The sequence below is a fragment of the Eptatretus burgeri genome, chromosome 7 (assembly GCF_056783735.1).
Source record: "Eptatretus burgeri isolate ZD-2024b chromosome 7, Ebu_testis_v1, whole genome shotgun sequence".
In the NCBI taxonomy this organism is placed as follows: Eukaryota; Metazoa; Chordata; class Myxini; order Myxiniformes; family Myxinidae; genus Eptatretus; species Eptatretus burgeri.
Genome location: NC_140967.1, coordinates 56,412,594 through 56,440,445, shown reverse-complemented (window position 1 = coordinate 56,440,445; position 27,852 = coordinate 56,412,594). Strand labels below are relative to the sequence as shown.

At 42.7% G+C, this 27,852-nt stretch overlaps 1 protein-coding gene across 1 annotated transcript in view; it reads left to right on the top strand.

Moving 5' to 3' along the window:
* The first annotated feature begins 392 nt into the window (after positions 1 to 392).
* Positions 393 to 27,852, top strand: part of AKAP12 (A-kinase anchoring protein 12) — a 61,712-nt gene continuing 34,252 nt past the window's right edge. Inside the window, exon 1 of the mRNA XM_085888562.1 lies at positions 393 to 496. The gene's annotated coding sequence lies outside the window, so the exon portion shown is untranslated. The remainder of the gene's footprint in view (positions 497 to 27,852) is intronic.

Here is a 27,852-nt window from a genome sequence, read left to right as displayed (position 1 = left end):
AATAAATAGTGAAGGCTGAAAGAAAGGCAACGGTGGTCTTTCGTTGTTATCATTTTACGTGCACGAGTGAGAGCTCATAAATAGGCCTTGGATGGATGGATGGATGGTGTTTATCCACTTTCTCCTCATCTAACATTGGTTGAGTAGTTTAATGGCGGTCTCAGGACATGGACGTTGGGAGGGGATCTCGTCGTGTTTCTCACAACGTGTTATCTTATTATTATTGTTATTATTGTTATTATTATTATTATTATTATGTTGTTGTTATTGGTTCCCTTTGGCTATTGTTCGGTGTTGTTTTAAGTCGTGTGGTTTTATCCCTTGTACAAAGCAGGATGGTTTGGTTTCTTAATTGGACTTGGGAGAGAACTCGATTTTTATTTTCTTTCCAGAAGTTCGAGTTTGTGGCGATCTCAGCTTGCTTGTGGTTGAAGCCGATTTGCTGAGTTCACCAGGGTGCAGTATCGAGAGCAGCGCCAGTGGGTTCAAGTACGAGGTACGTGCGGTGCGGTCGGTGCGGTGTTTTATCGTCGATCTGGGTCACGTCACGTCGACGTCTGGATCGGTGTTTAACCACATCGTGGAGCAGATAACAAGATCAATCGTTCAAATGATCATACAAGCAGGAATATTTATTTTATGTCACTTTATGAGAAAAAAGTGCTCGCCACTTGAAATTCCAACATGGCCGCCATTTTCCAAGATGGCCGCCAGACGACCACCCAAAATAAGAACGGATAACAATCGTTCAAAGAATGATTCAAGCATGAAATTTGGCAGAAATATTTATTTTAGGTCACTTTATGAGATACAACTGCGAGCCACTTAAAATTCAATATGGTGGCAATTTTCCAAGATGGCCGCCATGTTTTTCTGCCCTGTAATGTTCATTGTTCTGATTGGGTCTGACAAGAACAACTGCATAGTGGGGTACAACTTTGTCCGTAACGATAGCATTTGCACCTTCCACTACATTGTGTCTTGTATCCACATTTCGTTAACTCCTTGCAGCTTTTAGCTATGGGAGCAAGGGCAGTCCAGAAGACCTTCCACGAGTCGGCTTCTTTGAACCAACCCCACTCGGACAGACACTGAGCTTCTGGCTGGCGGACTATTGCCTGGCTCCAAATGTGTCCTGCTTGATATGCATCTCGCTTGGCATGTTCCGTGAGTGCTCCTTGTGTTGGTGGAATTAAATCGTATGACCTCTGCTTTCGTGCAAAGAGAGCAAGCTGCGCCTCATTCACTGACGCAACTGAACTTGATCTGTCGTACATCAGGACCACAAATTTCTCCAGGATTTCTAGATCGGATTCCTCAATATTTGATGGGCACTGACTGAGTTTCGTGAAGATTACTGACGCTTCATCACATACATTCCATGTCTGCCCTGCAGTCCACAACTTTGGGCGGGGCATGCACTTCTCTGTTATCCGTACTTTGATGCTGGAACATTGAAACGCTTGTACCATGAAAGGATGTACTAGCTGTGGTTGCTGTTTGATTGTGATCAATATTGTCCATAGCAGAGGTGGTGAAAATTCGCTTGCGTAGAACTGGTGGATGCACAACTCCTTCTTCCACATACTGGTTTACAACAGATTTGCCTAACTGGGCAGATATTTCTAATACCCTGTCATACGAAATGCTGATACCATTCTCATGAAGCTTGTCAATAAGTTGTCGCTTTCTCGTCTCTGCAAACACTATCATCCCAATGTATACAGCAAATGGTGTCACGGTATTTAGAATGCCGGTGGATTGCTGATCCTTCTCTGTACTTTGTGTAGCAGTTTTACTGCAACAGTTGTGCAAAAGCTAAGTCTGATTTTACTACACCATGTTTCAGATGTGACTTAAAGACCAGGTTGCGGGTCACCAAACATGTTCTGAAAATTTATCAATATGATTATATGTGCATTAAATAGTTCAATGCAAACTATTGTCGTTGCCTAACTATTGGGAAAACTAATGAAATTTAACTCCGAAGTTATTTCTCGAGGCTGTTGAAAAAAAAACAGCCATGTGCCATATATGGATGGTGACGTCACGTTCTCCAAAACAAAGCGGAAGCTCACTCTTTCATTGAAGTGTCCAGTTGAGCGGGCCGTTCTTTCGCTTTTTTTTAGCTTTCAACTGTCTATATTATCCTTTTTTTATTTTGAATTATTGTAGAACAAAGTTATTTGGATATTTGTACATCATGTTTTGTGAAAATGGCTGGAAAACGGGTAATTACTCCCACCGATTCCTAAAGGAATCAAACATTCGCTGGCAGTGGATAAGATTTGTACAAACAAAACGGGCCAATTTTCCCTGCCTTTTAAACTTGTAAACAATATCTTTGTGGAAAAAGCGCTGCGGCCTTGCATCTAGTCAAGGCGCCCTATGTCCTGCGCGCCATCGAATATAAACCTTATAAAATATTGGAATTTTGCAAACTTCACAACTACCGAGTGTTAAGCGACTGCGAAAACCGAAAACAGAATTTGAATTGACTTTAAAACGAAAACCCGCAACGTCTATCGAAGCAAAAATCTCTTCACCACAGGAATTCACGGCATTATTTCAAATTATTTTGTCAGTCATAAAACCGTAGTATTCAGCCATCCACGAACAATCTTTACATAATCCGACAGCTTAACAAGTCAGGAATGTGATGATGACCTTTTATTGGGATGAAAAATGATTTTTTTAACCATCTTTGTGGAAAAAAACGCCGCGGCCTAGATCGAGCCATGGTGCCCGCGGCCATATGCGCCAGGCGCCCTCAACTTGAAACATTCATAACTCGATGAATAAAAGCTCAAATTACACCAAACTTATCTTATTCTTGCGAGCTCACATTCCCTGTTAGTGGGTGAACAATCCAACGCTTGGCAAATTCTGCTTCGCAATGATAGGAAGAGCTGACATCGAAGGATCAAAAAGTGACGTCTCTATTGACGCTTGGCCGCCACAAGCCAGTTATCCCTGTGGGAACTTTTCTGACATCTCTTGCTTAAAACCCAAAACGTCAAAAGGATCGCGAGGCCACGCTTTCACGGTCTGTATTCACTGAAAATAAAGATCGAGCGAGCTTTCGCCCTTCTGCTCCACGGGAGGTTTCCGTCCTCCCTGAGCTGGCAGTCAGTCCTGCCACTTGTACACGAAATAGGCCGTTTTCTTGCACTTGCAAGTGGCTCAAATTTATATGGCTCGGGGCCAGAAACTCCATAGTATAGATTACCATCATCCTCCGACTCGTCCTCGGCAATATTGGAATGAAAACGCTCAATTTCATTGCTGCTGAAATCGCTCTCTGATTCGAATCTCGTCATTGTTCACACACTGTTTCCAAATGTTCACGAAGTTTCCGGAGAACGTGACGTCATAGCATCCTTCGGTAACTTCCGGACTGTTTTTTGATCACTGACAAAAGTTTTGACTTAAAAGTTAATTTTAGCATATTTTGAGTTTCAAATGTAAGAAAATAATTGCCCAACGATTATTAATGTGCTTTCAACCTTCGAATCACGCGAAGTCATCAGCGACCCAAAACCTGCTCTTTCATATCGACACCGTGTTCGATATTGCACACAAACTGTAGGAGTGATTGAGGAATTTATTCTTCACCAGATCCTTCCTCTAACTGATCGTTGAATTTTGGCTTGTGATTAAGCATCTCTTTACGTACGATGTCGGCAGCTTTAGGTAAGTGAATAGCTTCACCATATTTACTAGCATCAGCGCCAACTGAGCCTATGTCATTTTTTGAATGCTATCAGAACATCGCGTCCTTTCTGATACGCGAGAGTAACTTCCTTTAACCTTGTTGAGTTAACATCAGGAGAGTCCACACCGAATTGCTCTAATCTCTGCTTGCACAGTGAAGCTAAATCTGCCAGCCTAAATATAACGATCTGTTCCCTCGGTGGCAGTTCCGGTGTCAGTGATGTAGATGATAAGTTCTGAAAAAGCAATGGGGTATAATTCTTTACCTTGCTTTTTGCAGCTCTGTTCTTGCTTAATCAAATTATGATGGGCTCGTTCTTGATTGTATACAGCTACCAGGCAAGCAGGATGATATTTCAACTCCAGCGCAATAGCATCGCCGGCACTGAGCTTTCCGAGGAGCTTTCCATCATTCAGAGTCCTGGCACACTCGTTGAGTCTTTCATTCAATTGCATTGTCGTTGATGTTTCAGCCTCTTCTTCACACATAAAGCATACTGATGAAGGTTTTGGTGGATCTGATATTCTTTGCCTCTTACTGCGGTTTTCTTCTCTGCATGTAGAAGTACTTGCAGTCACTCTCTTCTGTTTCCTTTTTAACCTCCGCCATCGAAGATGGATGGAGGTTACTGTTTTCACCCCTTTCTGTTTGTTTGTGAACAGTATTACGGAAAAACTCCTCTGGATTTCGACGAAACTTGGTGGGGGGGGGGGGTTAGGTCTGGTCCAAGGATCATGCCATTAGATTTTGGACTTGGTCCAAAATCCAATATGGCCGCTATGGCGGCCAATTTGAAAAAATATTTGAATTTTTTTTTTTTGCATTTCTACATGTTTTAAGTGATTTCCAACAAAAAAAAACATGCCAAAATTATAATTGAGGTGGATATACCCACGTAAAATCAATTTCTGTCTCAAGGAATCTAGTTATGACGAATGAATTGAGTATGTAAAAGGGAAGGTTGCAAACTATAACTCTGTGAGCACTGTTGACGTCAAATTGAATGAATAGGATATCAGGTTCACTAGAGTGACATAGCAGTATTGGCGTCGGAGGTTTTGCACTCTACCGAGTGCTCCCCCTCTAGTTTAGCTTTCTGTTATTGAACAACAATATACAGCTTTGGTGATATTTTGCTCTGTTTTGCACCAGTGTGTCTTTCATACAATCACCTTCATCTAGTCTGGGTGGATTAAGTGGAATCGGAATATCATTGATGGCATGAAACAATGGCACATTGTTTGCAATGTTGGTATAACTAGCATATAATAGTCCTGTTCCCTTTGGAATTAACTTTTCCTCTGTGTCCTTCTGACAGAGGCAACATTTCCTCCAGTTTGTGGTTTTAATTTTGCTTGAGTATCCATAATTTGTGACGAGCAATGGCAAGGTCGAGGATTTATCCTTTTACCACCTTGCCTTCGTGCACTTTGATGTATGGGATACAGCTAGGTTCATGCGTTTGCCCTACACCGAGCCCGATCGTTCATCCAATGCCATTTAAATCCTGTGCGACCTGTACACCATCCGGATAACTTCATGTAAAACCCCTGTTCTCCTTGGCTCTGCTCTCCTGCGCTGGCACCTCCTGTCTGTTCAGGTACGGCTGCCTAACATCTGAGGGGTTCATTAGATAGCATTTGGGATACTAAACCCACGGTTTAGCCGACATTGAACCCCATGCTGAGTTGCACAGCAGTGTATGCCACCAGTGTGCCCTGGTAGTGCATGACATGCTCTCTTTTTTTTTTTTTTTTTTTGTCGATATTGGCTGGTGTCCACCACCATTGATGGTTACAATGTGTCAGGGTCCTACAGATCCTTGTGGCTGCATTTCGGTCGCAAGTTGTTTTATTTCGGAGTTTTTCATCTGCCCAGAGCTGTCTGGTTTTCAGGTGCCAGAGATTCGCCTTTCGCAACACCACTATTTGTGGAAACGCCCCCACCACGAGAAGGCTAGAGTTGGAGCTTGACTGCCAGAGGCTTTTTCGCTTGCCATTTGGGGCATTTCGTAGGCAAAGAGAGCTCATCCTCTTTGCCACCCCAGCATTTGCAGTCCTTTAGAGGGGCAATAACTATTTTGAGCAATTAAAATACAAGCTGTGTTCAAGATCTCCAACAATTCTAGCCGTCCCCATCTATAATGCGATGAGAATCAATATACTTGTATTTGAAGCCTGCACAATAGTTGTCATTTGACTTCTTTATTGTTACGCAAGTCCGAAAATTGATTTATTGGTTCATGAAATCGATCAATACACTGAAGAATCAGCTCTAGCAAGGACAAAAACCTATAGATCGATATCAAGATGAAATAAATCCGACATCTGTGGTGATTTTTATGGTTTAAAGTTGTTTTTTCATACCCTGGCGGCTATCTTGGAAAAAATGGCCGCCATGTTGAAAATCCATGTGGCTAGCACTTTTTTCTTGCAGAGTAACCCTGAAGGAACGTTCGTACCAAATTTCATTCTTGTATCACCATTTGAACGATTCTGCCAAAAAATCGCACATATTTTCTCCACTAACAGTTTCCATATACAGTACTATCCCATTGATATCGGTTTTTTTTGGCCGATTTTATTTGCCACAATTGTACAAATATTTATCTCAAACTAGTGATGTAGTGGCTCGGGTGCCCTCTGAGTGTGGGATGCTGGTGGATCGAAGTTTCGGACCCGCCGAGTCATACCAAACACTTTAAAATGGTACGTGCTGCTTCCAGCTTGACGTCCAGCATTTAAAAGGTTAAGAGCACGGACTAACAGCCGTAAGTTGGTAACCACTGCGCAGGCTTGATGTGCCGAATAGTCTTCAGTGTTGATATAAACCTTCCTTTGGTGCTCTGCAGCAGGCAAGTGTTGCATAGTAATTGTATTTGCAATTCCTTTCAAGCTGGCTGTGGTGCACGTACCATCACTTGGTTTCTGGTGATAATGATGTATGCTTTCGTATTTAAATTTGAAGGGCACCCTGTTGAAGTTCCTGTCTCTTAGTGAGTCGTGATAACTTTGCTGGTTCACCATTTGAACCAATCTTTTACTGGTTGGAAAAGTTCTCACTTTTGTTTTGTATTGCTCAGAGTTGGAGGACACATTTAAGGATGTAAACTGGAATAAAATTAACCCTTGTAGACTATTTCATTGTGTTATAAATACTTTGCCTGTTTGGCATTCTCATCTGAACTGATGACTCTCCAATATCAAAACCCAGGTTTTGACAAGACATTTTACATTTTAGCTTTTGATTTGTAAAAATTTATTTTAAAAAATTTGTTCAATTGTCATGATGGAGTATTTTGTGTAGATTGGTGACAATTTTAAATTTTAATCCATTTTACATTTAGGCTGCAACACAACAAAATGTGACAAAAGTCAAGTGGTTCTGAAGTCTTGCAGTGATGGTATTCCAAGAATGTATAATTGCCCTCACCAATGGAGAGGATTATTGCATTTGGGTTGGTTGTTTGTTTGTCCGCACAGAACTTTCGTGTTTTTCTCTCCACCTGCTTGTCGGATTGAGAATTTTCACCATTGGTGCAACTACTCATGTAGAATTTCTTGATGATAATTATGTCGTGTGGTGTGGTGCCATATTGGAAAAACTTTGGACCTCTATCTGAAACCGCACCAAGGAAAAAATTGAAATTTAGCACAGTATGTACTCGTGGGGAATTTATGATTTGATTTTATTCTATTTTTTTCTTTGTCATAGGTGCCTTCATGTTTGACGTCATAATTGCATATGCAGAACGTCACATCCTATCAGTATGAATTTTTTTTTATGGTCCTTTGGGGATAAAATGGTCCACAAAATTTCTTTATCGGTCATGTGATTCGGCAGCCATATTGTTAAAAAAAAAAACCCCTTCAGAAATCTCTGAAATGGCTCAATCGGTCATCATTGCCAGCATTTATAAAGTAGCAGTTCTAATTATGTCTTGATTACGTAAAGCGCCACACACAAAGTGCGTCGTGGTGAGGGTCTGCAATCTCTGCTTGCTCTTTTTCATGTTCAGTTGTTTGAAGTTTATATAAGTAATGGTTCCTCGATGCACAATCTTGTGCTTTTCTCTCCTGGAAAAAAAGAAAAATAATAAAAAAAATTTGTGGTTTTTGGCTCTGATCACAAAATCATTTGTGCCTCATGCCCAGATATTGTATACATGGGCCGAATATGATGCATGCATCCGGTCATGTTCACATAGAAACCCTTCTCCCTCCACCTCCTCGCTGCCTTCTTTCGCCACGCAAAGGATTGTATTTTCTCGTGTGAAATAAAGTTGAGTATTGAACCAGGTCTAATGCACTTTCTCCTTCAATTGGATTCATTGTGTCACCAGGTTGTCTTTTTTTTTTTTTTCCTGATTGGCCGGTTTATTGTTTAAAGCTTAATAATTTCAATCATTTTTAAAGTTAGAACATTTTCACTCTGGTTAAAATGTTTTATCTTGGTTGTGAAATACAACATAATTGGCCAAGCAGAAGCTTTTATTATATTTTATTTTTTGGATTTATTAATTTTCTCTTGCTACATTGAATAACAAGACATCAAAATACAAAATTGCATCATTTGGAGGTATGCCATCTAATGAATGAATAAGCTTGTAGGAAAAAAACACAAAATAGATTTAAAAAAAAAAAGGGCAAGAACAATGGCTGTACTATCAGTGGTTGAATTGCTTTTTGAATGCATGGTGATAAATGATTATAAATAAACATTCAATGAAGGTCTAAAGATGCTGTTCGTGGGTCTGTAATACATGCAAAATGAGCAGCTAGCTTTTATGCAGTGCCTGCTATTTCTCAATAACCTTTTATGCAGTGCCTGCTATTTCTCAATAACCTTTTATGCAGTGCCTTCTAAGGGATGAACATGACAAATTGTATTGTTCAACACCTGCAGTTGTATATGTAAATTTTAAAAAATAATTCTGGAAGTGGGATTACCTTTTATTTCCTTTCAATTGCATTCACTACCTTTAATGGCATTATCTAAAATGACAAATTTTATCTCGGCATCGAATCGGATTTTCACACAAAAAAATTTCTCCATTTTAGAAATTAACTAAATAATAAAAACAAATTTTAAGGATGCATCTCCAAGTCACTCCATACTTCATTGTTTCTAAATCTTCACATGAACACCCATTATCCAATCAGGCTTGCACAGCCTCCATCACTGAATATGGCATGCATGTCTGACTCACCAAAATCTTCAATCTTTATCCTTCCCCACCCTCCCAAGCACTTGGATTAAATTTACAGTGTATCGAAAGATTGATGAATCTCTCAGGATTTTGTCCAGCAACTAGAGCTTGATCACTAAATTGATTAGGGCAAAATAGCTGCATGCAGGAAAAGCATCCACCAGTCACATTGAGGGTTTTAGTTTTTATTTTTTAATCAGCATGTCATGCATTTTCATCCAATTAGATGTTATTAGAAAATGAGTTTTGAATACAAGTCTCAAGCTTGATAGCTCGTTTGATTTACTGAGGTCGGATGACATTGAGACTGAGTTGCAAATGAATCCATTTAACTTTCGAGACTTCTGACTATGCATGGCTGATCAAATTCCTGCCGACAGCATTGAGTGAGAATTTCACCAATTCTGGTGAAACTCGTCTTCCTTGTGGAAAGGAATGCCATTCCTGTCAGCCATGGTAACATCCTGGTGGAAGGAATCGAGGAGCTGGAGTGACCATGAGGTTATTGCTCTCCCCAACAAATTTGTAGGTGAAGTACAATAGAGGTGTTGTACAGTGTGACATCACACTTCAATGACGACACTGCAAACCATGCTGCTGTGTGGGCCGGAAGCTTTCGTACTGTCACCAGATCTGAAAAGTGTAAATATCATGTTGGAAGTTCAAAATTATCATACATTGTCAAATGCATAATGATAACATTTGGCTCACCAATTTTATTTACCTCCCCCACACCTCAATGACGTGGCAAACGGTGTGCGGCTGTGCTGTGCTGTATGCATGCCGGCAAAGGCAAGCTTCATGGATGGATGAACATTTCTGCATTCTGTGCTCTTGTTGGGTTGTACCTGTGCCTGTCATGTTGCACGTAATATTCCAGGACGGAATGTAAATTTAAACCAATTAGATGGCACCGCAGTCGAACACTACACCGCCATGGCCATTGCTCAAACTGTATTAACATTCTTTATTATTGTCCATGTAAAACATGGAAATTTTTCTTCCACTGGCAATTCAATTGAATTGAATTGAATTCAAATTCAATTGATTGGTGGCTCGGAAAATTGGCGACAGAAAAGCCAAAGCACGTGACTTGAATGACATAACTTCGGTGTGAAGTGCACTGTACTGTGTTCTGAATTTGCGCTGTTCAGACGTACTGTCCTTCCAAAATCTTCATCATGAGTTCTAAGCATGCTCCTGTGGTTAAGAAATCTGTAAAACTGCAAATCTGGAGTGAAATTGGATGTTGTTTGCAGAATGGTTCGTGGTGATCATGCTGTTGATGTTTGGCACTTAGGTTTGCCTCCCACAACCGTACTTACAATTTATAATGATGCAGAACAAATTCGTGAAACTGCTAAACGTGCTTCACCATGAGCATCCAAGTTTATTATGAAGCAAAGGTGCTCTTGCGTGGAAAAGATGGAATGTATGCTGGCCATGTGGATCGAGGACCTTGATAGAACGAGGACACCTGTGAGTCGAGCCATCATACATCAGGAAGCTAAAAGTCTATATGATGACTTAAAACAGGAGAGCGAGAGTTCCGTTTCCGCTGCCATGGCTAAAGTGACCTTTACTGCAAGCCGTGGCTGGTTTGGTCGTTTTATGCGTGCACACGGGCAGGATGGCCTAGACGTACGCATTGTTAAGCCGGGTGTCCCATTTGCTAGTATTGATGGATGTTAAAGATCCTCACGAATATTAGGAGGGTCATCCCCAGCACCCTCAACACCTGACACATCCCTGCCTGGACTACGAGTAGTAAGCATTCCTTCCATCCTTCATCTGATCATAACTCGCTCTCCCCCCCCCCCCCTTTCTCTACCACCACAGCATATTTTACTGCATTGTACTTTAATAAAATATTTCATTTCAATTTTTTACTGTCAAAATATGTTGGATTAAGTGTTTATATTATCTCTGTTGAAGCCACAAAGGTAATATTGTAGGGGAAAATTACAACGCCCACTTCCCACAGCCTTATTTCTTGCGGAAAAAAAAAAAAACTTTGATTCAAGTCGTCTCAATTTAAGTCAGTTTTTAAGAACACATGCATGATGTAAATTGAGGTATACCTGTACTGGAAAAAAAAAACACTTCCTCACATCGAGGTGACTTCTTCTCTGAAATCGTTTGAATGTCCAATGATTGCTGTGGAGAATAAGTGGTTTGGGTCTATTTTCATAATTGTGTGCATGATCTTTTGAACCATTATCTTGGACCTTGTTGCTCCTACCCCAACATCTCTCACTTCCCCTCAGCTGTTCCTCTTGCTGTTCAAACAATCATGTCCTCGTACCGCGATAGCAGCTCAACTGCGAACACGGGATCTCCGACGGGTTAATTCCTCCCAGGATAGCAGACTGGTTATCTCGTTCAAAATCCCTCGTGAACGACCCTCAACTTCAATTTGTGCATCCATATCAACATCTCTACCTTGTTGCTTGCAGGCAGTCTATGATACGACAACCAATCTTCCCACAATTTCCACAACAAAATATCGTGCAAAAATTCACCATTTTAACAAATGTAAATCCAATGATGCAGTCATGCAGCCCACGTGTAGTTTTTCTTTGTTTGCTTGTACTCCAAGATTGCAGATCGCAAATGTGATGACATCACATGCACACCTATTGAAGGGGGAGTCCTGAAATTCTATCAAAACATCTCGTTTGTTATTTCGATAAAAGTTGTTCATTATTAGGATTCACACTTACCTCCCCAGTGAGGATCATAGTGTCACTAGATTTTATAAGTGGGGTTAAAATTCTAAACTGAGGCTGGAGGTTGAGGCTGCTCTATTGCCAACAAGATGGACAAAATAATCCCATAGCGGACAATGTGTTGAGCACAATGTACAAGTTGTGCTCACAGAATTTGCCAGTAATTGAATGCATTTTCCTATTTATCATTGCCAGAGTTCTCAAGTATTTTTCTTTTTTCCTTTCACGACCTTCAAAAATATTATTTTTCGAAAAATTGATGAAGAAAACTATTCGATTGATCAGGGTCGGGGGGCACACATTCTTTAAAGAGCCGCAGGTGCAGACGCCGGCCTTGGGTAACTCTCCTGGTTAAGTTGTCATTCAAACACAGGATACTCAAAGGATGACTGGATTTTATCCAGAGGGCCGGCCATATCTCGCTTGCTCTTCATGAAGGACACTGTGGGATCTTTAACATCTGCAAACTCGTGCCAGCAGGCTGGATGGTAATGTTTAACCTCTTTCTGATGAATGATGCACACATTAAATTTCTTTGCATGCAAAATACCAGGATTGCAGTTTGTAGCTGGGCTGAGATTCAAACCCACGCAGGCTACCTTAGAGCACGCAGGCTTTAGTGCTTTGCTGCGAGTGTACATCCTTCTAGGCTATCCCACCAGCCCAGAGGCGATTGCATTAGACAAGATGACTCCTGCAAAATATTGACTGGTTTCTGCAAAACATGCCTTCATCCATCAAGACTATTTGTTTGGCTCAATGAGCCATTGACCCAGTTAAAATTAAAGGGGAAAAGTGTGGGCAGCTGTTGCAACTAGAAAGCGATGTATTAATGCAGCAAAATTTGTAGTTGTCAAATATGTAGTGGAGACATGTCTGCATACAAAATAGATCAACAGACCAAAGCTGAACTTTGATCAGTTATTTGATGGTCTTGCCAGGTATATCTCATGTTTGCAATCTTTGCATGAATGCAGTGACAACGTTGTAATCTTTACGCTGAAAGGCGCACCTTGTTTAAATCCACATTTTGGAGGCAGTGGAAACAATCCAAGGGTCCTAATGAGTCTGTTTTCAGCATCCCCTCAACTGAAATGTCAGCAGTGTTTTGAAGTAGGTGTGCACTACAAATTTCCTTCACATGGAAAAATTATCTGAAGAAAGGATAAGATGACACAGTTTGATTCTTAAGCTACAGTCCTCATTAATTTTCAAGAATGTACAAGCTGGGATTGTTTTAATGACTTGAACAACCAATTTGGGTCGTCGCAAGATGAAGTGGATATAAAAACAGGATTAAGCCATTTAAGCCTCGTGTTGGCTTGGTTGGGGTGCCTGGCTTTGGATCTTCGGGTCCTGAATTTTGAGACCCGTTGGCCACTGAATTAACACCAGGTGTGGTTGACTCATCCTGTCATCCTTCTGAGATTGGTGAAATGAGTACCAGTGCACTTGTACAATGGTTGTATTGGTGCTGTCCCATGCCTGTGCACAACCGCAGTGCGATAATCTTCATCCTGATGAAGCAGCACTTGTATGGTAGGAAGGAAGTCTTTCCTGAACATGGGCCATTCTGTTCAATTTGAGGCCAATGTATTCCATTAAAGTTCTTGCTATGTGTCCTGCCCAGTTGCATTTGAGTTTTTATCCCCCGCCGCGTGGTGGAAGGGGGATATTGTTATCACCCGGGTCGTCCGTCCGGCTGGGCGTCAACATTTATAGCTGTGAGTGCGATAACTCATAAACTGTTCGCCATATTGATTTGAAATTTGGGTCACACATGTACCACCTGAAATGGAAGAACATTGATTTTGGGCGTGGTCGGCTCCAAGATGGCCGACTGGGACGGCGTCAACATTTTATAGCTGTGAGTGCGATACCTCATAAACTGTTCACCATATCGATTTGAAATTTGAGTCACGCATGTACCACCTGAAAAGGAAGAACCCTATTGATTTTGGGCTTGGCCGGATCCAAGATGGCCGACTGGGGCGGTCGTCCGGCTGGCTGGGCATCAACATTTATGGCATCAACATTTATAGCTGTGAGTGCGATAACTCATAAACTGTTCGCCATATCGATTTGAAATTTGGGTCACACATGTACCACCTAAAAAGGAAGAACCCTATTGATTTTGGGCATGGCCAGATCCAAGATGGCCGACTTGGGCGGCCATATTGAAAATTTTTTTTTCGTCATATCGATTTGAAAATTAGGTCACATGGACCACCTGAAAAGGAAGAACCTATTGATTTTGGGCGTGGCCGGTTCCAAGATGGCCGACGGGCGGTCCATCCGTCCGGCTGGCTGGGTGTCAACATTTATGGCCTCAACATTTATAGCTGTGAGTATGACAACTCATAAACTGTTCGCCATATCCATTTGAAATTTGGGTCACATGTACCAGCTGAAAAGGAAGAACCCTATTGATTTTGGGGATGGCCGACTGGGGCGGCCGTCTTGAAAAAATTTTTTTTTGTAATAAATGGAAAACTGCTTATCTGATTTCAATTATTTTTGGTTACTACTTTCCTCACCCCTTGAACTTTTTCGAGATGACCAAATGGTGTCTTGTTTCCAATTCACCTACCTCATCTGGAATATGTATGACCATTTTCATTCAATGGTGGGGGATTCCCCATCTCTGATGGTATTTTTTTGATTGTGACTACAATGTCAAGGAATCTGGAAAATCTCACTTCTGTAAGGATTTTAAACTACCCCACCTTTTCTATTTGCGTGGTCAGCCACTGCACGAGGTTCAGACTCTTGAACTTCTAGGCCTCACCATCAGCTCTGACGTCTTCTGGGACAACCACGTATCAAAACTGACTTCCATAGCCAGCCTTGGATAAGGTATCCTTCGTTGATCCGTCTCCTTAAAATCAGAGCAACTCAACTTGCAAGGCCTTTGTCCATAGCTCAGTGGAGTAATGCTCTTCCCTACGGGTTGGTGCCCCAGCAAAACATCAGTTTCCTGGATTCTGTAGAATTTGAAGCTCAACATTATTGGAATCTCCCCATGCTGAGGTCAATATATGTATTTTTGTATTTTTTTTTATGTCCATGTATTTGTATTTTTATTGATATATATATATATATATATATATATATATATATATATATATATATATATATATATATATATATATATATATATATATATATATATATATACATACATATATATATATATATATATATATATATATATATATATATATATATATATATATATATATATATACACACACACATGCATATTTTGTAGACATCATTGAGGCTAACGCACAACAAAGGGGACGGGAGGCGAGGGGTGGGTGAGGGAAGGAGAAACCAGTGGGAAACAGACATTAGGAGATCTGTGGAAGGGAGAGGGATGGGGTATACAAGATGGACACTACAGGGATTTTCAGGAAGGAAAGCAGGGTATTTGAACGAGTTGGGTTTGGGGTGGATTAACGGTGGTAGAAAAGATCATGCTTTTGGATGGGAGAAGAGGTGGTGGTGAACAGCTGTTTTGAAGGCCTGGAGGGAAGAATTCGATTGAAGAGAGTGTGGGAGTTCATTCCAAAGGTGGGGAAAAAAAGGAATGAAAGTGAAGGTGATCAGTGATTCGTGATTTTGGTAGTTTTACCAGAATGTGGTTGCTGGTGGACCTTGAGCGCCCTGCGGAAATATGGGGGGGGTGCATCTCACAGACAGGGTAGCTGGTGGGGAGGTAGTGAGACCGGAGAGGAGACTAGAAGACAAAGACCACCGACCTGCCTGCAGTGGGAGTGAGGCCTAAAGGCTCAGCCTCACTACAAGAGATACCAATGATCCTAAATGCCTTGGTTTCCACAGCGTGAAGGTGAGAGGCAGGAACACCAGCCCGGAGGGGAGAGCAGTACTCCATCAGGCTGCGGCAAAAAGCTTTATGTGGTCAGGAGTTCAGGTGGGTCAATGAAGGACTTTGCACAATGGAAGATTCCCAGTCGGCGACTGGCTTTGGAGGCCAGGTTGGAAAAGTGGCTTTTCCAGGAAAGATCATGGCAGATATTGAGACCCAGAAGCTTGAATGAAAGGACTTCTTCCAGAGGATTGTTGAGAAAGTAGATGTGGGCGATTTCCAAACGTCCTTTCGGAGAGACGTAGTGAGTGAGATTTGTCAGGATTGAAAGACATGTTCCACGTGTTGGACCAATTTGTGATTTTACCCAGATCTGCAGAGAGCGACAAAGCTGCTGCTTGCTGGACTGAGGGATGACAGATCGTATGGTGGAGGGTGGAGTCGTCAGCAAGGAGGGTGGCAGCCATATTGTTAAAAAAAATTCTTCTCTGAAGTGGTTGAACAGATCAAGAGGAAACTTTACACGTTTCACTGCACATCCTTGAGGAACAAAAGGATCATGTGTCATCGGTCACATGGCTTGGGATTAAATTGAATTTCGAATGGAGTTAAAATTAAATGGATGATTGGTTTGAAGAAAAATATTAAATGATGTTTTCTCTGGAACTACTTAATAAATCGACATGAAACTTCACAATTGTGATCTAGTCGTGATGGGAATACAAGTTTTGAATTTCAACTTGATTGGACACATGGTCTGGCAGCCAGAATTATGTAATTTTTTAAATCTGGGTTTTATTATTTTTATTTTATTTTTTTAAGGCTCACTTGGATAGTTTTAGGGTTGAGAAGTAACAGCTGAAATGTGAATCCTATCCAGGTTTCTCCTGATGACTCCTTCTTTGTTTTTGCTTGTTTGAGTTCCTTCTGATTACTTCAATGCAGGACTGTACCGATTTGATCTTCCATTTGATTTGAATTGAATATTTTAATCCCATTCTAAATTCAATTGAATAGTAATGAAAAACCTCATGGGTCAGGGTTAGCTGTCCAATCAAAGTGGGATGTCTTGGTACCCGGTCATTACTGCCAGCAGTTGTAAAGTGGCAGTTCTAATTATATCTCTAATTACCTAATGCACCAGTCCACAACACAACACACAAAACGAGTCCTGGTGAGGGTCTGCAATCTCTGATTGCTCTTTCTAGTTTTTATTTTTTTTTTGTTGAATAAGGCTCACTTGACCCTGAATGGGTTTGGGGGTAAAGGAGTAGCAGTTGAACCCTTCTTCTTCTTGCTTATGCAGCTTAGCTACCAGGGTAGCTATCATTTCTTGGAAGCCCTCTGTGTCGCTGATGCAGTGCCCCTCTACCAGTACACACTGGCACTCATTTTGCCGACCTCGGAAGGATGATGGGCTGAGTCGATCCCTGGTGTATTATTCAGCGGCCAACGTGGCTTGAACTCAGGACCCGAGGATCCCAAGCCAACACCAGGCTTATATTAGTTGAACCCTGAATTATATCCATGTTCCTCCTGATGACTTTATCTTTGCTTTTTGCTTGTTCGGTACACAAACACCACAAAATGAGTCTGGTGGGGATCTGCAATCTGATTCCTCTTTCTTGTTTTTTATTAGTTCGCAAAAGCTGCTCAATTTTGAATTGTATTGCCATTTTAATGTAGGACACTTCTGTACCTTTTTGCGACCTTGTTCTCATGGAAAATAGATTGACAAAAACTCCAACATTGGTTAAATCATTGAATTTTTTTTGGTGCTGTCAAAAGTTTTTTTTTTTTACTATAGTCTTGCAACAATTTAACATGACTTATCTTGTCAACCTTGGCCACAATTATAACTAAACACTGTTGTTTTCTATTAATGTTGCTCGTCTACCTTTTCAGACCAATTTTTTTTAATTGTCAATATTTACTCAAGAGCAGCCATCTGTATGTATAGCATTTATTTCTGGCCAGTTAGCAGCTGTGTGCAGCAGTTTGTTGAGAGCCCAAGGAATATATTCAAGGTTGATTGTTATCTGCCACCCAGCCACCTGCTCCACTCAGACGAGTCTGTTTATAATATTGTTATACTCTGTACCATATGGTGACTGAGCACTGCTTTGTTTTGTGCTTATGAGTTGACTGTACATGTTTTCTACAAAATCAAAGGCTGTGGGTGTAGTGCATGTTTACCTGTTAACTTTATTGATAAATGGAGTTTGGCAGTGTGAGGAATGGGGTGTTCAGGGTTGCACCTGTACAGGCGGTGTATACTGCATCTGTTCAATTTTGTATTGTTCCAGATTAATGACACGTACATACATGGCCAAGGTGTTTTGAATATATATATATATATATATATATATATATATATATATATATATATATATATATATATATATATATATATATATATATTTACACACACTTGTGGGTGTTTTTCATTCTGCAGATTTTGTATTTTATAACGCACACAAGCCCAGTGCTTGGTTTTGTTTGTTTTGCCAATACCAAGGTGTGTGTGTGTGTGTATTCTGCTTGTTAATACACACTTTATATAATGGATGAAATTCCTTGGCCCAGAGCTGCCAGTCGCATGTTTGCTATTTAGTTCAAAGCTCAGGTTAAGCTCGAAGCATTTTAAATGGATGGTATGGTCTTTAGAAGTCGAGGTATTGTTTCATCAGCAGTATTGTAATTGTGGTGCTCATTGGTATACACCGTGAGGTCTACCCTAAGTTGGAGCTCTATTCGAAAAATGTTTTGCACAAATGTACAGTTGCTAAAATTTTGAACACTATAGATCTGTGACCATTACTGAGTAATCAGCAACCTCTTCTGCCCCCCCCCGGGCCCCCAAAAAATCCTTACTGTTGCGTCCTGATCTGTTCGAGCTCTTCCACAAGCCTTGACTGCATAAAGAAAAAAAAATTCCTTGATCAAAGGCAAAAGGTTCAAGATTCTCCTACCTCCCCCACTCACCTCAAACCTAACTAGTTTGATCTGAAAGTAGCAGAAACTTCCCTCCTGTGAGGTTTCAATCAATCAAATATTCCATACTCTTGACAGAGGTGATGCTGCTGGAGGTTCTTTACAATAGTTTTGGGTCGTTTGCAGTTGCCTTCTAGTCAGTCGGGGGCAGAAATTTGAAAATTCAGGATACTGGCGGTCTTTACAAAAGCTATTTAATGTCTACTGACCAATGCTGGCAGGTTAAGTGTGCAGCAATATCATCCCTCAGATGGATGGCACACACACAGATGCATCGCCCAATGTGCGAAACTTGAGGGTGACTATGCCCTGGGTCATCATTCATACCCAGGCTACACTGCTCAAAGGTAAGTATGCATGCCTCAAAGCTATCCTGCTAGCACTGTAGATTTAAAAGTTTTAAAATGTATGCCTCAATGGTTTATTTATTTATTTCCAACAACTTTTATTTTATATATATATATTTATATTCATGTCAGGAGGCTGACTTGGCCATAGAAGTCGCTTGATCCCATTTGTGTCCTGCCATTCTTTGGTCTTTTTTGGAGTGTGGCATGGAGCTCCATCTTCCATGAACAGTGTTTTTGTCCATCTGACCAGTGGAGAAAACGGAGATGTCCATTCCTCAAGGATAGAAATGTATATCTTGGAGTTGATGTTGCCAACATACTCAACAACTCTTACTGACCAGCGCTCCAGATTGCTCCCCATTTTATCACTGAAAAAAAAACCACCGTGTTTGACAGCTGAAATCGGTTAAAAGAAAACTCTTGACTGGGAAGTGTTCAGACACATACGTATCCACTGTCAGAAAATTGAGCAAACTGGGGCTTATCTGAAAAAAGACAGTTTGACAAGACTCCAAGGGTCTGGTGGCCATCTCATCAGCCCACTTCTTTCTCTGAATGTTTGCTGGTCTAAGAAGAGGTTTTCTCCTAGCTACTCTCCCACAGTAGCCCAGTTGATTAAGGTACTGCACAGTAGTTCGTGAGCTAACTTGGACCTCCTCTGCAGCATCTGCTGCCTTGAAATGGGGAGTTTTCTAATGGTCCACTTGACAGCTCGAAGGCACCTTTCTGGGGGCCCAGATCAACCAGAACGGGAAGCTGTGGATTCCTTGCCTTCGCTGATGAATTGCACAATCATCCGATTGACTATAGAAAACAGAATGCCAAGATTCTGAGCTATCTGACGCTGGCTGACTTCACCTTGTGATTGGCCACCAATTCGTCCTCTGAAAATTGCAAAGATCGTGTGCTCCCTGGGTTTGAGGCATAGTTAATTGTCATACACAACTCAGGAACTCGTTTCTGCAAATAAATAGTTGAATATGAGTACAAATCACTGAGTAAAACTGTTTTTCAGATGAAATGAATAAATTTAATGTCTATTTACTTCTGTCGTGTGTGTGTGTGTGTGTTTGTGTTTGTGTTTGTGTTTGTGTGTGTGTTTGTGTTTGTGTGTGTGTTTGTGTGTGTGTTTGTGTGTGTGTTTGTGTGTGTGTTTGTGTGTGTGTTTGTGTGTGTGTTTGTGTGTTTGTGTGTTTGTGTGTGTGTTTGTGTGTTTGTGTGTGTGTGTGTTTGTGTGTGTGTTTGTGTGTTTGTGTGTGTGTGTGTTTGTGTTTGTGTGTTTGTGTTTGTGTGTTTGTGTTTGTGTGTTTGTGTGTGTGTTTGTGTGTGTGTTTGTGTGTGTGTTTGTGTGTGTGTTTGTGTGTGTGTTTGTGTGTGTGTTTGTGTGTGTGTTTGTGTGTGTGTTTGTGTTTGTGTTTGTGTTTGTGTTTGTGTTTGTGTTTGTGTTTGTGTTTTTTTTTTATTTTTATTTTTTTTTTTTTAATTTGAGTGTCTGCTGGATGGGCAGGTAAAGTACAGGTATGTTGAAGTTTATCACCAAGTACAAATAATTGGCAAATTCACATTTCAAGGCTCGAGGGAAGTTTTATTCAGGCAACAGAACAAATCATTCGTAAGACTTGAGAGGAGATTGTCCAATACAAGGTTCTTGGCAAGTAACAAGTGTGGGCGGTGTCTGATAGACAGAGAGCCGATGTTCCCTGAACCTCCGAATGCAAGTGGTGCAGGGATCTTTGTGTGCCATGCAGACATGCCTGCCTGGACCAGCACAAAGGGACCCTTGGATTCCTGACCTTTGTGTGGCCTCACCCTAAGATTTCTTTCAGTTGTTGCCTCTTTCTTGTGGTCTGCATCCCTCCCCTCGGGTGGATCCCATCTCTTTTGGATCGCTTTGGCACGAGTGCTGTCCTGTAGGCTGCCTCCATGCAGTGTTTTGTTGTGCTTTCTCTTCACTAGTTCGATGTTTGAAAGGAATGCTCCTTTGCGTATTATGTGGATGCTGCCTGTTTTGTAGCTCGGTGCATTCAGAAGCTGTGGGAGAATGTGAAGCACGGTGGTTTTGGTGGACTGTAATTGGCTTTTACTGTTCTTTAACAAAGAACTTGAATGGTAACAGAGAACTGATTGTTTTTGGATGAATAGTATTTTGTTGGGTCACTTTCCTTGAGACATTTTGTGGTGGCAATGTGGTGTTGTCAACATGATTAATGGACCCATGACTTTTTGTGTACAGCTGAGGTATTATGTTCTGTATGTATGCTTTAACTTTGCCTCGGCAGCAATTTCATGTTATTTTGTGGAAGCAAGAATGGTGTTACACTCTGCATGTGGAAATGGGGAGAAAAATAAAAACTATCCAGACAGTGAGAGATATTGGTGTATGTTACTCTCGCATTAATTGCAAGGCTTGATAAATCTACTTGGTATATGGGATTTGATTGACATTGTAGCATGAATTCAGATGAGAAGACTAAATGGGCTTTGAATTTTTTTTTTCATTGGAAGTCGAGAGCCAGGTATTGTTCCCCATTGGGTAGGAAAATTTGGTGTTCCGAAAATAAAAATTGATGATAGATTTGAAATAAAGCAACATTTATTGACTTTCATGCATGATTCCCAAACTTCCATTTTTTTAATTTTGTGGCAAGTAATTCTGAAGTCTCCTTTTGCTCTTTGACCCAGTCAAAAGGAGATTTTTTTTTTTTCTAATTTTAATTCCAGTTTTTTTCACAGCACAAGTTGTGGCATCCCTGTGCAGTTTTTCAAGCCGAACCAGAATGTGATTATTTTGTTTATTCTGTTCTTGGGCTCTCCTGTCCTCTCAAAAGCTATGCCATCCTGTTGCTCATTCTTGACTAGTGTATCTGTCTCGGAAATGGTGCGAGCAGTTGGGAAGCATCAGGATTACTTGGAATGGAAGGCGATTACCCTGTAGGCAAAACGGGGTGAAGCGATAGGTTCACTCTATCTACAGACTGTGATTGAGGAACTACTTGATTTCAATTTAATCTTGTATGTTGAATACTAAAACATGAACCTGCAGTTTAGTAGTACTTTGGCTCTGAATTTAGCAAATTGTACCAAATCTCGTCCTGAGTGTGCACTGAGGAGTATGGAATTTTTGTTTGTCTTTTTTTCTTCAGTTTGTCTGCCTGTCTGTCAGTCAAACAATATTGAAAATCAAACAGGAATCCTACTGTTTTAAGGATGTCATAAAGGTCACAAAGTTGTTTGTCAGACCTCGATGGTGGTAAACTTCCAAAAAAAAAAAAATTATCCACAGCCTTAAACTTATTTTATTTTTATTTAATTGTATGTAGTACTTCAACACTGGAGAACACAAATGGAATTATTTACACTTTAAAAAAAAATATTCCATTTAAAAGTACTTGGACACATCACCCCATCTTGACTGATCAAATTTGCCGAACTCGCTCAGCATTGGGGGACATTGAGATTCAGCCAAAATGGCAGCTCGTGCTTGGAAATGGATTGTACTCAAACGTAAAGCAACAGTTGAAAAGGCCCTTCCTATGTCCTTTTCCTCCAGACTGCAGAGTAAGGTGTTCCATCTACTCTAGTTTGTTTTGCATCCAAGGTGGAGGTCAAATGTTCTGCCATATTTTTTTTTTTTTTTTTTTTTTTTTTTTTTTTTTTTGTATACCTTGGTCGAGGCTCGTATGAGAGCTAACACACAACTCACAGCAATGAGGCATGAGACAAGAGGGGCGGGAGTGGAAGGGACAAAACATTGGGGAACAGACACAGGTGAAATGTGGAAGGGAGAGGGATGGGGATGGGACGGGGAACATGGCGAGGGGAAGATGGACATTAAAGGGACTTTCAGGAAGGAAAGCAGGAGAATTGAAGGAAGTGGGCTTGGGTGGATTATCGGGGGTAGAAAAGATCGAGGATTTGGATGGGGGAAGATAAGAGGTGGTGGTGAACAGCTGTTTTGAAAGCCTGGAGGGAAGAATGGGAAAGAATAGAGTGAGGAAGTTTATTCCAAAGGCGGGAAAAAGAGGAATGAAAGAGTGAAGATGAGCAGTGATTCGTGATTTTGGTAGTTTTACCAGAAGGGGGTTGTTGGCGGACCTTGAGCGCCCTGTGGAAATGTGGTGGGGACAAATCGCAGAGAGAGAGCAGGGGGGGCAAGGCTGGAGAGGAGTCGGTAGAAGACAGAAAGACCACCGACCAACCTGCGGTGATTGAGTGAGAGGCCCAAAGACTCAGCTTCATTGCGGGAGATGCCAATGATCTTAAAAGCCCTGGTTTCGACAGCGTGAAGTCGAGAAAGGTGGGAGGCAGGAGCACCAGCCCAGAGGGGAGAGCAGTACTCCATCAGGCTACGGACAAAAGCTTTGTAAGTGGTCAGGAGCTCAAGAGGGCCGAGGAAGGACTTTGCATGACGGAGGATTCCCAGTCGGCGACTGGCTTTTGAGGCAAGGTTGGAAATGTGACTTTCCCAGGAAAGGTCATGGCAGATAGTGAGACCCAGAAGCTTGAAAGAAAAGACTTCTTCCAGAGGATTGTTGAGAAAGTGGATGTGGGTTTTTCTAAACGGTCCTTTCGAAGAGACATAGTGAGAGTGTGAGATTTGTCTGGATTGAAAGACATGTTCCACGTGTTGGACCAGTTTGTGATTTTATCCAGATCTGCAGTGAGCGAAGAAGCTGCTGCTTGCCGGTCTGAGGGATGACAGATGGTACGGCAGAGGGTGGAGTCATCGGCAAAGAGAAATAGAGGATTTTCCAGAGAGTCCGAGAGATCATTGATGAAAACCAGAAAAAGAACAGGGCCCAGAACGCTACCTTGAGGAACTCCAGCCTGCACAGGAAGAGGGGATGAAAGAACTCCATTTAGGGCCACACGTTGACTGCGACAGGAGAGGAAGTCTGCGAGCCATGAGTGGAGATGGCCTTGAATACCATGGGAAGAGAGTTTGGTGAGTAGGGCAGGGTGCCAGACTGTGTCAAAAGCACGTGATATGTCCAGGGATACGGCTCGGATTTCCTGTCTGGCATTGAGGACCTCCATCCATTGATGGGAGAGCAGTAGCAGCATATCTAGGGTAGAGTGACCTGGTCTGAAACCAAATTGATGATTGGAAATCAAGCCATTGGAGAAGAGGAAGGATTTCATGTCTGAAGCGATGATGGATTCCATAACCTTGCTGATGATTGGGAGAAGGCTGATTGGTCTATAGTTACAGGGATCTGTTTTTGCACCTTTTTTATGCAGGGCAGTGATGTTAGCAGATTTCCAAGCAGATGGCAGATGACCTTGGGAAAATGAGAGGGTGAATAGAACAGAGAGAGGGTGAGCAAGAGCAGAAGAGCAGGCTTTGAGGACACGTGGGCTGATGCCGTCTGGACCGGTTGCAGAATCTGACTCGAGGTTTGAAAGCAAGCTCTCCACCTTGTCAGGAGAAAAGGATACAGAGTCCAGGGACAGTTGGGTGCGACTGGGTAAAGTGGGTAGAGATAGTGATGGGTTTGGGACACAAGATTTAGCTGCAAACACCGAGTTTAGACATTCAGCTTTATCACGTGTGGAATCAGCAGTGCGGCCATTTGAGGTAAGGGAGGGGATGGAGGGGGAACATACACCAGAAACAGATTTGATTAAACGCCACCAGGATTTTGAGGAGGGAGAGAGGTTTGAGAGTTCAGACTTGAGATGAGAAAGATGTTGTTTTCTGGCTCTCCTGAGGGTAGCTACACACTTGTTCCGAGCTTTGTGGAAAGAACTGAGATTGCCCTCAGTTGGGTTTGCTTTCCATGAGGCAAAGGCAAGTTGTTTCAGGACAACTGCCTCGCCACAAGCTTCAGTAAACCAAGGGCGGGAGGAAGGGTAAGACAACTGAACACGAGAGGGGATAAATCTGTGCATGAGGGAGAGCAAGTTTCTTTGAAAGAATTCCCAGGATGAGTTGATGTTTGAGAAAGTAGTGATAGGAGACCAGTCTGTAAGTTTGATGGCTGCTCGGAGACCCTGCCAGTCGGCTTGAGTGAAATGCCAGACTCGACGGCGGTGAGGTGGTTCTCTGATAACAGCCAGAGAGATGTCCACTTTAACAAGGACGTGGTCAGAAGAACCAATTGGAGCGAAGGAAGAGCAGCAGATATTGTCAGGGAAATTTGTCAAAATCAGATCCAGAAGAGATGGAGTACCATTGGTTGAGATCCGGGTCGGGAAGTTGACCGATTGAGTCAGTCCCAATGAGTCACAGAAAGCTTTTGCTGATGTCCCATGGCAGGTGAGAGAGGTACCCACACCGAGCCAACTGGCGTGATGACAATTGAAGTCGCCACATAAGAGGAAGAGAGAGTTTGGATGAGAAGATAGAAGATGGTCCATGTTTTCGGAGAGTGAGGTGTAGATGGAGTCATCACTGTTCGGTGGACGGTACAGTACACATATAAACATGAGGTGGGAGTGGAGGGGAAGCCGAAGCCAGAGGTATTCCTGGGGGTGTGGGGGAGTGAGAGCAGTGCAGGGAGAGTGAGGAATAGAGTCTTTGATGAAGAGAGCAACACCTCCACCAGGACGAGGCTCAGGTCTGTCATACCGTAAGAGGGAGTAACCAGGGAGAGATACTTGGGAGTCAGACACGTCTTGGGAGAGGAAAGTTTCTGTTAGGCAGATAATGTCTGGTTTGTCAGTGGCAACCTGCATGGAAAGATCTGAAAGGTTTGAGCGAAGGCCCCGGATATTTGAGGTCCACACTTTTAATGAAGAGGTAGGGGAGGAGGCTTTGGGTGCAGGAGGTGGAGGGGGCGGGGGAGGGTAGGACGAGGGACGAGGGGGGGAGGTAAGGAGGGTTGCTGAAGGAGTGTGGGGTATTGCAGAATAGCGAGGGGAGGGGGCCGAATGAGGAGGAGAAAAGGCTCTGTGGTGCTGGGAGAGAGGGGGGACAAGAGACAAGGAAGATGGCAGTTGAGGATTTGAATTTTGCTTGTATAACATCTTCTTGTTCTTGTTCTTGTTCTTCTTCTTCTTCTTTCGGCTGCTCCCGTTCGGGGTCGCCACAGCGGATCATCCGTATGATCCGCATAGTGATTTGGCACATGTTTTACGCCGGATGCCCTTCCTGACGCAACCCTGGTCGCCTTTTACGACACAGGGATATGGTACACCTATTTTAACCGGGGTATACACCGGCCCAGTACACTGGTACTCATTTCGCCGACCTCAGAAGGATGACAGGCTGAGTCAACCCCCTGGTGTATTAATTCAGTGGCCCAACGGGGCTTGAACTCAGGACCTTTTGGATCCCAAGCCGCTGCCCTAACTTTTGCTTGTATAACATGCAGGTCGGAATCTGTTTAATTGTGTGAGTGAAGGGAATTTTATTTGTTTATTTTTGACATTGCTGATTTTTTTTATGGTGGCATATATTATCAGCTGGGGTACCTAGCATTATCTGGTGCTGTTGGAATTTTGAAGAAGTCAAAAAAAAAATTGTTAGGGCACTCCAAATCCCTTACCTCTCCCCACTAAGGAATGGGGTTTGGATCATTTAATATTTCATATACAAAGGCTTAGGGACCACAGAGGCTTTTAAAAAATTTTCATATTATTACGAATTCGTGCCCGCCCAGGCCACGTGTGATCGGCTACGAAACTCGAATCGCGACTGCGTCACCCACCGGACGGACAATTCAGTCGTGACCCTCCTGGGACTACCGCCAGAAACCAGTCACGGGTGGGGGTTTAACCCCACCACCACCCAGTCTGCAGTCTACCTGCGCGAAATAGGGCGAATCACCGAATGTCGATATACCTAAGTACCCGTGCGGGTAATCTGCCGAGGGATGGGACCACGCCACAGGCCGACTCCGGACACGAACCGCTTAAGCGGTTCGTTCCGTATTACAGGGATAACCAAGCGGAGTTATCGTCGGCCTTGACTGTTCCGATTAATTACCGGGTGTTTTAAACCCACTACCAATCCCTTACGTGATGCAAGATGGAGATTTCAATAAAAGAAAAGACAAAGCGAAACGGGAAAACAGTTAACAAGCAAGCACTTTATTACACTCTCAGACAAGGGAGCACGTATTTACAGCATAATATAGCAACAGTTTTTATACACATATTTACAATCACCCTAAAGAAACACAAGCAAGGAACGATGTAGAGCTGCAACCGAATATGATTTACTACACTTAAACAGTTCTACTTTACAAGACTGGCGCCACCCACAGACATTTACACAAAACCCCAAAAGAAAAGGAAGTCGCGACTTCCCTGAGCGCGTCGAGTCCTTGGCGACCGTAACTCAGAGTCCCTCCGGCGTGGTCCGCGAGCTTGTGCCGCGCGTCGCTCGTGTGGTCCGCTCGACAGCTCGGACGAACGAACAGAACCTCCGACCTTGGCGTTGTCAGCACCACTCTCCACAATTCCCCTTCAGGGACAAGGGAACAGGAAAGCGATCGACGTTCTCATCGACCTTCACGTCCACGCCTTTTGTCGATCGCTTGCACGAACCAACAGCCTTCAGCCTCCAACTGGGACAAGGGAACAACCGAACAACCAACCAACCAACCAACGACTTCACGCCCACCCTTTTGTCGGGGCCGGCTCCGCCCTTCGCCCCGCCCCGTGCCCCGCCCCGTTCTTGGCTCCTCCTTCCTTCAAGGCGTTTCCAGAAAGCTCTCGAAGGGGGGCGTGCCCCTACTCCGACCGCCTCACGCCGTGCATCCACCAATCGGGAGCGAGCTGCCGCACCCCTCCCCTTCACACCAAGCGTGGTGGGGGGGGATTCATGTGGAAGCATCAGGCGGGGAAATTAGGCGGGAAAACCCCGCAAGCGTTGTTGGTTTTTGTACTTGCACGCGCCCGCATGGTGCTCGTTGAATGGCAAGTGGCGAAGATGTGGTAGCGTAGTTGTGGAAGGTGGCGTCATGTAGTGAATGGCGTGATCGTTGAGATGTTGGTTGTGGTGAGGTTCGTTGTTGTTTTTGTACCAAATTAACTACAGCAAAAGAAAAACGGCTAACTGAAGCGTCACAGCCCGA